Source organism: Argiope bruennichi, chromosome 4 (assembly GCF_947563725.1).
Source record: "Argiope bruennichi chromosome 4, qqArgBrue1.1, whole genome shotgun sequence".
NCBI classification, from domain to species: domain Eukaryota; kingdom Metazoa; phylum Arthropoda; class Arachnida; order Araneae; family Araneidae; genus Argiope; species Argiope bruennichi.
The window spans coordinates 65,592,436-65,606,992 of record NC_079154.1 but is presented as its reverse complement, the minus strand read 5'-3'; positions in this window follow the sequence as shown (position 1 = coordinate 65,606,992).

Below are 14,557 nucleotides of genomic sequence, written 5' to 3'. Positions count from 1 at the left end.
ATATTTCATGCTGTATTCCATATTTTTTCATTATAAGATATATTTAAATTTCTATTTTGAACCTCGTTAGACATCTTTTCCTGTATTTATAAAATTTATAAACTTGCAATTAAAATTTGTTTTTCTTACAATAAAGATTTATTTATCGGCACATAAATGTAATTCAGTACGAAGAAGTTACATAAAAAAATGATAGATCCTTATTTCTCAATATGATTTAAATGCATTTTATGTAATTATTATTTGATTTTCTTTATTTTACTTCTGCCCATCTTTGCATACATTTTTCTTTGTAAAATGTCATCACAATAAACTTGTAATGTGTTTGAGACTTGAATTTTAAAATATTTAATATTTCGATTATGTATAGATAACTGAGCATCATCAAGCAACTGTTTCCCTAACGATTAAATAAATAAATTTAATAAAAACATTTAAATATGTACTTTTATTAAAATATTAAAAAATAGAAATTTTAATTATTTTTCCACTTTTTAATCTTTAAATTATAATTCACTGACAGAACTGTAGTCATGACCGTGACATAATAAGCATTAGCGGAACCAAGTGGCATAACATAAAGCTATCAAAACAAAGAAAAAAACATATATTTTATGCTTTATTTTTTCGTTTATGCCTTATAAAATACAGATGATAAAAATCAAAATAATTGGAACTCAAAACAGGTTGAAAAAAAATGATAAGGACAACGATAAAATTAGAAAGTGCTCTGCAAACGATATGATTAGAATTTAAATTAATGTAAAAACTATTTCATGGATCTTCTTTTTGAGTTCGTCTCCTTGCCAAATAACTACTTCAGTATAACTTCTACCGACGGATCTGAAAAGAGTTCTATCTCTTCTTTTCAGCGAATATATTCGTTCATCAGGAATCATTCTTTGAATACTTCAGAAAAAAATAATTAAAAGTCCAAATATAAAGGTATTTTGTTCCGTCCTGTTTTAAATTAGAAACAATCAATCATTTCAAAAAAAATTTAAGAAATAATTAAATTAGAGCGTCGGATGTAGAAATTTTAGATTCAATTCTTAAATTTAACAATAAAAATAACCATCTTAAAAAAATGTAAATTCAATAAAATATATCAGAAAAAAAACTAATTTCCTAAATACTATAATTTGTGTGTTACTTTCGACGGTGCGCATAATTCTTTTCTACAAGTCGGCCACAACAAATCCTGTCGATACTGCTACGTTCAGTGGTGGCGGGGTGGTCGGCTGAACGCAAGAAGAATTCTTTACTACATATACTTTTAGAAAAGATACTGCGGGCAAATATGTGCAAAAAAATTAATCCAAAACAACACAACACAAAACATTAAATAAAAGAACTTTCTACATTAAATTTTAAAATTCAGGCTCTAGAAACGTTGATTCACTATCACATTACCTATATACCAAATTTAATGACTGTAAGTGCGACAGATTTATCTGAGAAAACATACACAAAAGCACTTCCTTTTATAGCTACAGATTATTATAAATATTATGAAATCTTTTAAGATTTCTGTATACCATTATGTATACCTGTATTCTATCATCTTTTAAGATTTCATAATATTTATAATTTCAAAGTATAAAAATTTTAAGTTATAATTTTTTTCCTACTTTTTTTACCTACTTTCCTAATCCTACTAAAATAAGTCATATAAATCATCATTTATTTCATGTAAAAAATTTTCATTTTCCAGATTGTCTAATCCCAAAATTAAAAATCAACATATAAAAAAAATCTTTAGGTATATTATATCAATCCATTTAAATTCAGATCATTTGTTAATTTTTCTAAATTTTCCGCATCTTTTATGTAACTTGACTTACTCATGTTTATGAAGATGGAATTTTGTAACCGATTTTTAGTACACACTTTCATAATTTGAATGCGCGTTTGTTTAATATGGAAAGTTGCTAATTTAATATTTTCAGAGCTTTATGATCAATTTATAGATTACTTTAATTAAGTTTTTTTCTCAACGAATGCGCATCCTATTTGTAAATAAGGAAAGGATTATAGAATTTCATAAAATTAATTATACTGAATTCCAGATTAGTGATTGAAATGAGGAAAATAAAATAAGTTAACCAACCGGAGTAGTTTCCCCCTAACTTTCTTGCATACTCAACAAAGTTGTAATCCCTTTCTCACATAAAATTGTGAATCTTAAGCAATACTATAAACACCATCAGTATTCAGATTTTTATTTCCATACATGAGAGTTGTATGCTTTGCATTATAATGAAAAAAACCCAGGTTTTATGTTTAAATGCACGCCATCGATAAACAGTAATTACTACAAAAAAGTCCATATTTGGCATGAATCTAGCATTTATACTGAAATTGATGTACGATCATTATCAATTAATTGCTGACAAAGGTATCAAAAAATCGAGTATTTATTTTCAATGCGTTTTTTCCGACCGGTTAAAAAACGTATATATAGAACTAAAATTGTAATAGAATACATAGAACATTTTATAAAGAGCTAGAATTGTAATCATAAAATTCCATATCAAATTTCACTTACTTAAGGTATTATGTTTTTGAGTTGTCCGTTATGATGTTAAGAACAGACCGACAGACGGTCAAGCGAATACCAAATTTGATGGAGGATGTCAAATTTGATGTAGGTCTGTATTTAGATGATAAATCTATTTACCAAATTTTATCTATCGATTTGTTTTATAGTTATTGTTTTCAAATGTGCTCGGCAGCTTTGTCCTGATGATATTTCGTGTGAAATTTGATCGCGCAGCAAACCTTTGTAAGTGCTTTCGATTTTTGAGTATTAAGTTTAATTTTGGATATTTTCATTTCTCTTTTACTGTAACTGCAAGATAATTAATTTGAGACTAACAGCAAATGGTGGCAACGGCTTGTGAGTCATTGAATAAAACGACGAATTAATTTATTTCTTCTTTTCATTTTCATTTTTTATAACAATTTCGTAAGCAAATTTCCTGATATTTTTTCCAAATCAATATTTTGTAAAATACATTTTATAAAAAAAATCTAAAACAAACCATTGGAAATGGTTTCCCCTAAAAATTTCTTGCATACTCTGTAATACACTTGTCATACCAGAGAATGCCTTACATGGGATTCGTGTACAATTGTTAAAAAGTATTAACTTTTGGCGTGAATTTAGCACTTTTACTGAATTTATCGTATCATCTTTGGCGAGTTATTTGGCGATTAATCCCTGGCACGCATTGATAGTTTCCAAAAATAAAATTTTTATTTTAGACATGTTTTTCCTAACCTATTGAAATAAAAATTTGGTACAAACCTGTATTTGTAGCCACAAATTCCATACCAAATTTAATATATTTTGGTCCTTATATTTTTGAGTTATCTCGTTTACATGTTTCTGAGAGAACAGACGACAGACAATCAACCCATTGTTAAATTTGGCTCAATATTTGAGAGGCGTCTAGGCGGGGCTGGAATCTTCCAGACCAATCAGGGAGTATCTTGGTGTATCTCGGTTCGTAGTGGATGAATCGGGAAAATTCTCGAACTTTCCAGTATTATCCATTTTGTTACCAAATTCGTCGCCAAATCCCCAAATGGTTGCCAAGTTTGTCGCCAAGCTCTGAGGTCATTGACGCGGCACCCGCTCAACACGCACAGGACAGATGGTACAACGGTCTTTCTTACGATGACACTATTCGTGCCTGGAAGCAAAATTACAGGTTTGTAACAATATGTTAAATCTATGTATCAAAAGAGAGCTATGTACCTAGCTCTCTTCTTTTTATTAAGTTGTTGTGTTAACTTATATTCGAACAGCCGAACAGGCGGACTTCCTATGAACAGATTTTGCTTAAAATTTGGAAGAAATCTGGAAATTTAACGTAATGACCATATACAAAATTTCAACTGTCTTGATCAAAGCATTTTGGAATTATCTTTGTCACAATCGGACAGACGAATATTTTCCAAAAGTGTGTATTTTTAACTCAGGAATGTCTAAAACGTGGAGATTTGTCAAAATCTCACTCGAAATTTTTGACTATTGCTATATTTTTTCTGTATACCGTTTTCTATATTACCTATAGAACATCTTTAGAGAATTATATGAGAAAGTAATAATTCTCTAAAGATATTCTCTAAACCATAGTGAATATTAACGTTTGAAGCTAAATGATAAATACAAATACGAATTCTCTTTTAAAATCCCTTTATATCTAGATACTATTAGTTGAGAGGCCACATGTTTCTCATCCTCAACACATTACACTAATTGCAATACTCGAATACCGTATTACAAATATATTTAAATTTATTGGTTGTATTAATAGTCATCTTAATAAGAAAGAAACATTGTGCCATCGTCCAATTACAGTTGTTACAACCTGAAGCAAATGCAGTTTAAACTTCTTGAAAAGTTAAATACTTTCAAGTTAACTTTTTACACAAATAATTCTCTCTATATTTCGTCATTTGTCTTATTAATTTATTAATATCCTGTTAATTTATTTTTACTTATTTCTCTTTGGCTATATTGTGTCGGATTATTTCAATGAAAACAAGTGATTTTAATACAAGATTATGCAAAATGGTTCTTTAATATTAAGGCCAAGATTTAGAGTTATTGAAATGCCAAATAGAAATATAAAACACCAAAATTCAGCTTAATTTTTAATTACAATTTCAAAAAAAATCCAATGTGGATATTGTCACCTACCAAGATATATATTGTGCCAAATTTCGTAGTTGTAGGTCAGACGTCCTGCATTAGTTCATTAAAAATTAAGCAGAATTTTGCCTTTTTTGCAATAACTTCCTAAGAGATATTGCACAAAATTAAATTTTACATCGTTTCCAAAATATTTAAAATAAAATGTCTATTTAATTATTCAAACTTAATAGTGACAACCAATTCTTGCTGAATTTCGAGAATTCTTTTTAAATATTTTATTGCCTAATTTTTAACTATAGATAACATTATTGCTCTGAAGTTCAAACCATTTTCGTTGTTTTATCGTCTATCTGTTCACGTGATTTCCTTCCGCTGTTGAAAGTAAAAAAAAGTGGGATTCTAATTAATATCTGATAAAGTATTAAAAGACGAATAAAAAAAGGGAAATCCCAATGCTGCGAAAGTTAGAAAATAGATGAAATGCATATTTACATTTTTAATAGTGCTTTGATATCATGAGACCAGGCTCCATTAAAAAATTCATGTACCGAATAAACATATATGAACAGAATGAAAATATATGTAAGATAGTTAAAATAATACAGCCTTAATGTCTGGCCTTTTGCCGGAATCATGGATATGAATATTATTTCTAAAGGATTTAAATGAAATTAAATATACCGATATCCCCGGTGAACCATCTGGTCACCGTACACGACTTGTAATTAATACAGGAGAAGGTGGAGATTCTTCAGAGGTAAAGAGTAGTAATGCCTGAGGGTGAAACATAAATAGTTTAAAAAAAACCCTCACTCATTTTCATAGAATCTCCAACTCAAAAGGGTAATTAGGCTATATAGATTTAACATTTTATATTAGATTTATACAGCATCATCCAATTAAAAACAAATGAGGTCAAGGAAATTGCCGAGTCCAAAAGCTGATACTAAATGACTTATATTCTAAATCTGTATCAGTTTTGTATACCTGACACTTTTGTAAACCATATACAAGGTATCAGGGTGTTATAGTGTCATTTAATCCTAATGCATATCAATTCCATCCATGAGCTTCTAAAACTTTCTTTTATTGTCTTATGCTATACTGTAATTTTATAATTTTTCTTCTTAAATCTGAATATAAATTATTTCTTCTTTCCAAAATATTAGGGTAATATTTACACTTTGTTTATAAAAAAATTATGTAAATAAAACAATCGTACACACAAAAACTAATTATGAAATAAACACATTTATTGGTATTGAATTTCCGACATACACATAGTAAATACATTTTCTTATGATAAAATAGAATTATTACAATAGAAAATATTCAAAATGGAAATGCGAAACAATAACTCTAAAACTTTTAATGGTGATGTCCATGATGATGATGTCCATGGTGGTGGTGGTGACCATGATGATGATGATCATGGTGTCCGTGGTGATGATGATCATGGTGTCCGTGGTGATGATGATCATGGTGTCCGTGGTGATGATGGTGATGCCTTGCTTCGACTGAACGTTTATGGTGATGGTGATGTCCGTGATGATGATGATGATCTCCATGATGATGGTGATGGTCATTATGCCCATGATGATGGTGGTCGTGATGTCCATGGTGGTAGTGATGATGTTTTGTTTCTATAGAGCGTTTATGGTGATGGTGATGCCCATGATGGCCATGGTGGTGATGATGATCATGGTGACCGTGGTGGTGGTGGTGATGATGTTTTGCTTCTAAAGAGTTCTCAGGCTTACCATACACATAATCACAAATTACGATGAGAGCGACAATCAGAGAGATAACGGAGAAGTAATGCATGTTTTCCTTCTGAGTTTGCTTGCTATGTAGCAGCTCTAAACGATTGAAAAGAAAATACAAGCTGGATCTGTCCTGTCTTCCAAAACCTTAGACTTTATATAGTAGATTGAATGTGTTCTTAAGAAATATGTGTCATTGCTTACTTGGCACAAAAATTTCCATTATGAAGAATGGAAATACGATGAAATGGGAACATCGTTCTTCTCCATTGTCTTTTACAAGTGAAAAAAATCTTGAGTCTCTGTGTCAAGGTTTATATTTACTTTTTAAAATGCAACCGTCTCTCAGTTTTTTTTAAAAAAATTATCTTTCGAAGCGTAAGAATTATTTCAGTTTTTCTTAAGTTGTAGATTTCTTTTACCATAAATGCAACCTATCTTCTCAGAGTGGAATTGAGTAAATAGATCGGATAGCAAAAATTAGAGCAAATTTCCTGGCACTTGACAATATTGCTTCTATCTGTTTTCAAATTTGGAAACTCTCCATGATTTTGCGTATGTACCAATCGGCACTTATTTCTCCAAAAGAGAAATAAAAATAAAATGAGAGAAAATGTTTATTTGTTATCAATCAGTATTTACAAATATTGCACAGAAATCTATTTAAAACCTAATTCAAAAATAATATGCTTATTAGCATCTAAAAAAGCTGTTCTAAGAAAAACGTATCTATTAAAAAAAAATCCAGAAAAGCCCTGTTCTTATGCACAGCTTATCTCTTTGTTTATCTATATGTTTATCTATGTCATATAGATGTTTACGATATTAATTATCAATTTTTAGTTTTTTTTTTTTCCTTTTCTCTCTTTAATTAATAAATTCTATTTAATACCCATAGCTAATGACCTCAAAAAATGTAGAGAGGTTGCGTCTGTCAATATCAATGTTTCTCTGTAATCTCAACCCATTGTCACCATTTGCTTTTAGGTATTTTTGTTCCCTTCGTTTAATTACTTTGTTGCTAAAACATTAAATATAGCTGATCAGGATGTGTCTCTGATGGGGCTTTATGCGGAGATCCCTGGATAGTTTGTCGTATCTTATCTACTTCTTCTTCTTTATTTACCATCTTCTGCTCTATCCGACTGGTTAGATAACTCAGTGTCACATGTACCGGCGGCATAGGAGGGAGTTATATTATATAGAATACAATGTAAATTTGGCTTCTGAAACGAACAGTACTTTGCTTGCTTGAAGTGCAACTTAAAATCGGGAACTTGTATCCATTAACATTGTTTAACTATCATGCTATATATATATCTTTTAAGTGATTTCAAGGAAAGACATTGTGTATATATTTATGGTTTATATAGCATTGTTTCCTTCGGCAATCAAAAATTTTGAGATTTTTTTTTTATTTTGATATTGTATAAGAAAGAATGCTTTATTGACAACTGTTGTTAAAAGTGATGTCATACTTATTATTTAAACTAAAAGCTACTCTATTTTAGTGTAGGAGTTTATTATGAACTATTTAGTACTCCTAAGATTTTAAGGTATCCGACTACGTTCTAAGGGAATATTTTTGAAAAATTGTATTTTTTTAAAAACTATGTATGGCTTTTAGATGTATTGTCAATTATAAACACTATAAATACAAAAAAATTATTTGAAAATATAATATATTTTGAGAAATAGGAAAATGTGTAGTAAATTTTAATGAAATTTAACCAAAACGGTTAATGCAGCAATCCTATTTTTCTTTGTACACAAGTTATAGAATATAATGATGAATGAAATGAACCAAAATCTAAGAAACATCTTCCAATGCAAAAATGTTATGGGTAAAAATATACGTATATATACATTTTTTTCCATAAATTTACAACTTAATTTTTCTAAAAACAATTATAAATGAAAAAGTATTTTACCAACAATAAAACTTTTGGTTCATTTCCTTACCCCTATTATTTAAAACACACGCTGGAATTTCTATGTAAATATATCTATTAGTTTTTGAGATATCATGTTAAAGGTGGAGAACTTTCATAAAAATTAAAATTTTGAGAAAATTTAAGTTAAAGACAAATTTTAGCTAAAAAATTGTTTAAGATTCTCCTGGATGATAGGTCAGGCCTTCCTTTTCCTGGAAAAGATACTATTTTGGAAAGAAGAAAGTCTGAACTACAAGAAATAATAATAAAAAAAGAATTCGCCAATGTGATCGATAACCAGTGTTTTTAACGTAGTCGGTTAAGCCTTTTATTAATTGTTGCTTTGGCTTATGTCCTATGTGTTGAGTTTGTCGGGTGAGCAATTGTCCTTTCCAGAACTACGACAAAGTTTTAAAATATTAATAGTTATTTTTACATGTGAAATTGATCAGTAAAGTTTTAGAAAAAGAATGATTTTGTGAAAAAATTCTGGGACAGAATCATTTCCATTTCTATGAAGGAGACAATCTTAGAGTTTGTAAATATAATTCAACCTCGAAAAATTCTTAAAAAAATTTTACAGTTAATGAAAAAAATTGTAAACAGGTAATCGCGTTCTTTTAAAACACATTTAATGGCGGATATGTATTTTTTTCAGTAGCGGCACATTTTCTTTCAAAATTATCTTAGACTGTTTCGCAACAAACATTTTTCGGATCCAAAATATGTTCTTAATATTGTACTATAATTTACACAATAATTTGTTAAGGTATGTGCCTACCCTAAAATAAGCGTTTTCGAGGCAGTGTCCAGAAGGGAGTGACAGCTGGTGTCGATATCAGCAAGCTATGAGCAACGGATCAGAATATTCAGAAAAATCACCAGGTCTTCCTAGTTCTGTCATGAAAGTGGTAAAATCAACATATTTAGAACTCTGTAATAGAGAGTTATTAAAAAAATGCTTGCATGGTATGACACAGGACAATAATGAAAGTTTCAACTGCATCTTGTGGTCAGTATTACCTAAAGATGGTTTTGTGGAACAAGAAACTTTGTTTTTAGATGTATATGTGGCAGCCATATTGTTTAATTCTGGCTATATAGGATTATTGCCTATTTTTAAACAACTGGAAATTCCAATGAATCCTCTGACTTTAAAAATCTATATGGGAATGGATGATGAACGCATTAAGAAATCGAGACGTCAAACATTGCCCCCCACTAAACTGACCAGAAAAAAGCTGAAAGCTAAAAAATAATCAAAATTAGTTTAAAATAAAGTTAAAGAGGGTTTGACCTACAAATAGGGTGAATTTTAAGAATAAAAAAGGAGTAAAAAATTTATTATGGTGCATTAAATTCTTTAAATGTGTTTTTCAATATTTTGCTTTACTCTAAACATCACCAAAACACATCTTTTCAAGATATTGATTTGAAATTTTGCGAAAATGTTTAAATATATTTTATCTGTGTTATGAACTAAAATCTAATCTCCATCTTCATTTTTTTTCCCTTTTATTGCTTTTTTTGTGAAAAAAACATGAGTCTTTTTTTTTAAAAAAAAAAAGGAGTTTTGACAGAAAATTTCAAATAATTCAAAAACTTTTCAAAATTTCTCAAATCTTTTAGTTCACAACGCAGATAAGGGTGTTATTTATTTAGCGTATAAATATTATTGAAATATATTTATTAGAATTTATAGTAGAAAGTTTACCGTAAGTGTCATTTTTCGCTAAAATTTGACTAAAAATGACCAATATTTCAAAAATTAAAATAATTTCAAACAAATTACATTTAAATTGAAAGTTTTATGCCCCATTTTAAATAAAAACATCTTTTGTTTATTGAAAATTTAAATATTTAAAAAAAAAGTCTCCGAAGGTAGGCACATACCTTAAGCATATATTGTCCATTGAGTAGTACAATGACTTCATATAATATTTTTAATATCCAGAACACATTTTTTGGTAGAGGATAATTTTAGATTCATTTCATTTCTTACAAAAGATTTCATTATATTTGTGATTAACTTTTTAAAAAACTAAATATTTTAGAACATATTTATACCTTCTAATTATATATTAGCTTTGAATGAAAGTGAAAACTTAATTTAGAAATCCTACTTAAAAACATCATTTTCCTATTAAGGTATCCGCCTATGTTGAAAACTCATTTTTGACCGAAAATCACAAAACTTCTTTCGCGTTTTATTTAAACTATGTTTAGTTACAAAAAGTAAAGAACTATATAGATATGTTAAGATAGATAGATAGATAGGTTTTAGCATGTAAAAGGTAGATTCTTATCAAATTTTGAACCATAGCTATCAAAGAGTTGACCGTCTGTCGGTCTGTACCTTTTCATGCGAGTAAACTCAATAACTCATTTACACAATGACTTTCATCAATGAAATTTGATATGGGATCTTGAGACTACAGCTGCATTTCAGTGTCAAAGTTTGGTTCAATCCGTCGGGAAAAAAAAAACCTTTTCAAAATATATGTCCGCACTACAGAATTCGCCTAAAATGCTAAATGCACACCAACGATTTATATTTTCTAACTATTGCTCGCCAATGACATGCAAAGCCTTTAGGACTTTACCCAAAATCCCCAACAAGAACTTTACTGGAGTGTATGCGAGAATTTCGGGGAAATAACTTCTACAGGTTTTTTTTTTATTTTAAAATAATGCTAGAAACTATTTTTTGTGCCGTAATATTTTCGGAAATTATTATAGGAAAACGTCAAAGTTTCCTTTTTAACTAATTAAAATTTCAAAAAAAGTTCATTTTCAGGCATACCTTCCCGTATTCCACATAGGGGATGTATCGCGTTCGTCTTGTCGTATTTTCTATCATTGCTTTCATATGCACACACCCATTTTCAATGGCATACTTGGCCGGGATAGCCTGGTTAGTAGAGAGTTGGATTCGCGTCCCTTAGGTTGCGAGTTCGAACCCCGCCGGCCGGAGATTCCCCGCGTGCTTGGTGGCTGATGCGCGTATAAATCTGTCGTGGTCACAAAGTCCTCCATGTCGAGAGTAATACCACTAGGAGTACTGGATCTATCGTGATCGTTCTCTGATTCAGGTCTAAATTACGATCTGTGGATGAGTGAATGAAATGCGTGAATGAAGTTCGCCCCGTAAAAAGGGTTGTGACGTGTGTATAGCTAAGTCGTTTTCTTGGCCCTAGATGACGCTACTATATTAACAAGAGACGCTCCCCCCACCGGCTTAAAATCGCTGTCTTCGTAACAGCGTCCATGGCAAGTGCCACAGAAACAACAACAGTAAGGCTGATTTCATTCTAAATCTTTTACAGATCTACATTTTGATACAGTATCATGTTCCATTCATCACGTTCCATTCAATTGTTCTAAACAGAATTCCGAAAATGCTTTTTTTTTTTTTCGGATTTAAGGAGATGTAAAATGTGGAAGTTCATCAAATTTTTTGAAGCAAGAATATGATTGCAATCCTTTCTTTTCTTATAGAGAAGCATGGAGAAAATAACACACATATTTCTATTTTGATAGAGAAAATAGAACGCATTAAGTTATTTTTTCACCTTTTAATTTATGTAATAACTCAAACTGCTAAATGTGCAATGAAATCTCAGAAACAAAATCCAATAAAACAAAATTTAAATGTAGACTTTTTTTAAATTCAGATTACCCATAAATAATTTTGTGAAATTTTCTAAATCCATTATTTTATCTCTTCGAAAAGATTTTTTGTTAGATAAAAATTCAAAGTCTTTTCAAAATACTATTTTCGCTAACAAACTAAAAAAAAAATATATATATGGCTTTTCATAAATAGAATAGTTCTTTTCTTAAATAAATAAAGGAAGAATATAAGTTTTAAATAGACCGGCTTAATGGCGTTTCTTATAAATCTGCCACGCATTTATTTTCTTACTCTTCATACTGATGGCCCTATTAAAAAAAAGTAAAAACTCCAAAATTTAATATTTTTCATTATAAATATTTTAAGCGAGATAGGGAACTCTTTTATCTAACTCATAGCAACAAAAACGTTATGTTAGATTATAAAGTATTTGATTTTCAAATTGGATAATAATATATTTAGAAAACAAGATTCAACGAAAAATTTTCAAATGACTCAAAATTTTTAAAATCAAAAATTCAAGATTTAAAATATTTAGAAATCAAGTTACTGAGTAAGCCATCGATGTATCAAATATTACATAAACTGAAATATAGAAAAAAATGTTATGTTGAAACTAATTTAAATAAGGAGTTATTAAAGAAGATGGAGCCAATCGGTATTAAATTTGATTCAGTTTTAAAATATATCATGCAATGTGCAAATGAAAACTCTAAATGATCTAGAAACCGAGGAAAAGTCTCCATAGAAGTTTCTCGCATTCTCTCAAATAAAGGTGTTATTCCCTTCCCCATTCCTGCATAGAATTGTAGATCTTAGATAAGGTAGTGAATACCTTGTATAATTAATTCATATTTGCGTCAGTAGACCCTGTAGCTAATGTTAATTACATGTTAAAAAAGTTTTTCATGTGAACCAATGCTAAAGTTTCATATTTATGATTTAGAGAAAAATAAATCTGATAATCGACTAAAATTTTGTGTGGTGGTGGTGGTGGAGGAGGGCGACTGGTACGTGACAAATCTTCTATCCTTTGTCAAACGATCTCTGGTTAATGTTGCGCACATGTTTTGGACAGAGTAAATCTACATCTAATTTTGTCAAAAGGTATTTGACCATGGTTCAAAATTATGAAATCTGACTCGAAATAACACCACTATATTTTATAAGAAAATTAGTCTAATTAAACAAGAATAAAATGTTTCTAAATATCATAATTAAAGATATAAAATTTCAGCTGTGTTCAGTGTTTTTATCATCATACTGCTGAATTTTGTCCAAGTAATTGAAGCAAATCATCAGATATAATGAAATTACTTACAATTAAATTAAATGTTGAAAGAAAGATTTACTTTAAAAAATTTTTATGGCAGATTAATAGTTTTATTTTTCTATAATTTACATATCCATTCTAAATTAAATGCTTCAGATTGTAATAATTTAAGTATCAATGAAAGCGAAAACGCATTCCACACTATAACTATAATTTGAAATTCCCAAAATAATGGGAATTTCACTCATTATTTTGATGTTTTTATTTTTACAACTCGCTCTTGTACATGAAATGTTTATAAATTTTAAAAATCCTGCTGAGTGAAAAGAATTAACAAATCTTAAAATAGTAAATCAAATAATTTTTTATTAATTCTATTCATTTACAAAAATATGCATGTCTCATTTCCATAACACTTCTTCATAACAGATATTAAAAGAGATTTATACTTCTTTAGACATTCAAGATCTGTGTATATGTGAAGATATGCTGTTAGTTACATCATACTTTTAGTGGTGATGATGACCATGATGATGGTGATGATCATGGCCATGATGATGATGATGTTCATGATGGTCATGATGATGGTGTCTTTCTATAGCTGATCGCTTATGGTGGTGGTGATGACCATGATGATGATGCCCATTATGGTGGTGATCATGATGGCCATGATGATGATGGTCATGGTGACCATGGTGATGGTGATCATGGTGATGGTGGTGGTGTCTTTCTTCTATTGATCTTTTATGGTGGTGGTGATGTCCGTGATGGTGATCCCCATGATGGTGATGGTGGTCGTGATATCCATGATGGTCGTGATGGTCATGATGATGGTGTCTTTCTTCAGTTGATCGTTTATGGTGGTGGTGATGACCATGATGATGATGTCCGTGGTGGTGATGACCATGATGGTGATGTCCGTGGTGGTGGTGATCATGATGGCCATGATGATGGTGGTCATGGTGATGACCATGGTGATGGTGGTGATGTCTTTCTTCTATCGATCTTTTATGGTGGTGGTAGTGTCCGTGATGGTGGTCATGATGTCCATGATGGTGATGGTCGTGGTGGCCATGATGGTGATGCTTTGCCTCTAATGCACCTTCAGCCTTACCACAAGCGTAATCACAAATGACAATAAAGGCGATGATCAAACAGATAATGGAAATCGAATGCATATTTTTTGGGGATTTGTATAAGAATCAAAGTAAATCTGAAAAGTACAGTTACTTTAACCTTAAAAATTACTTCTGAGTTGACTTACTGAATGAATTTGGATCTTTATAT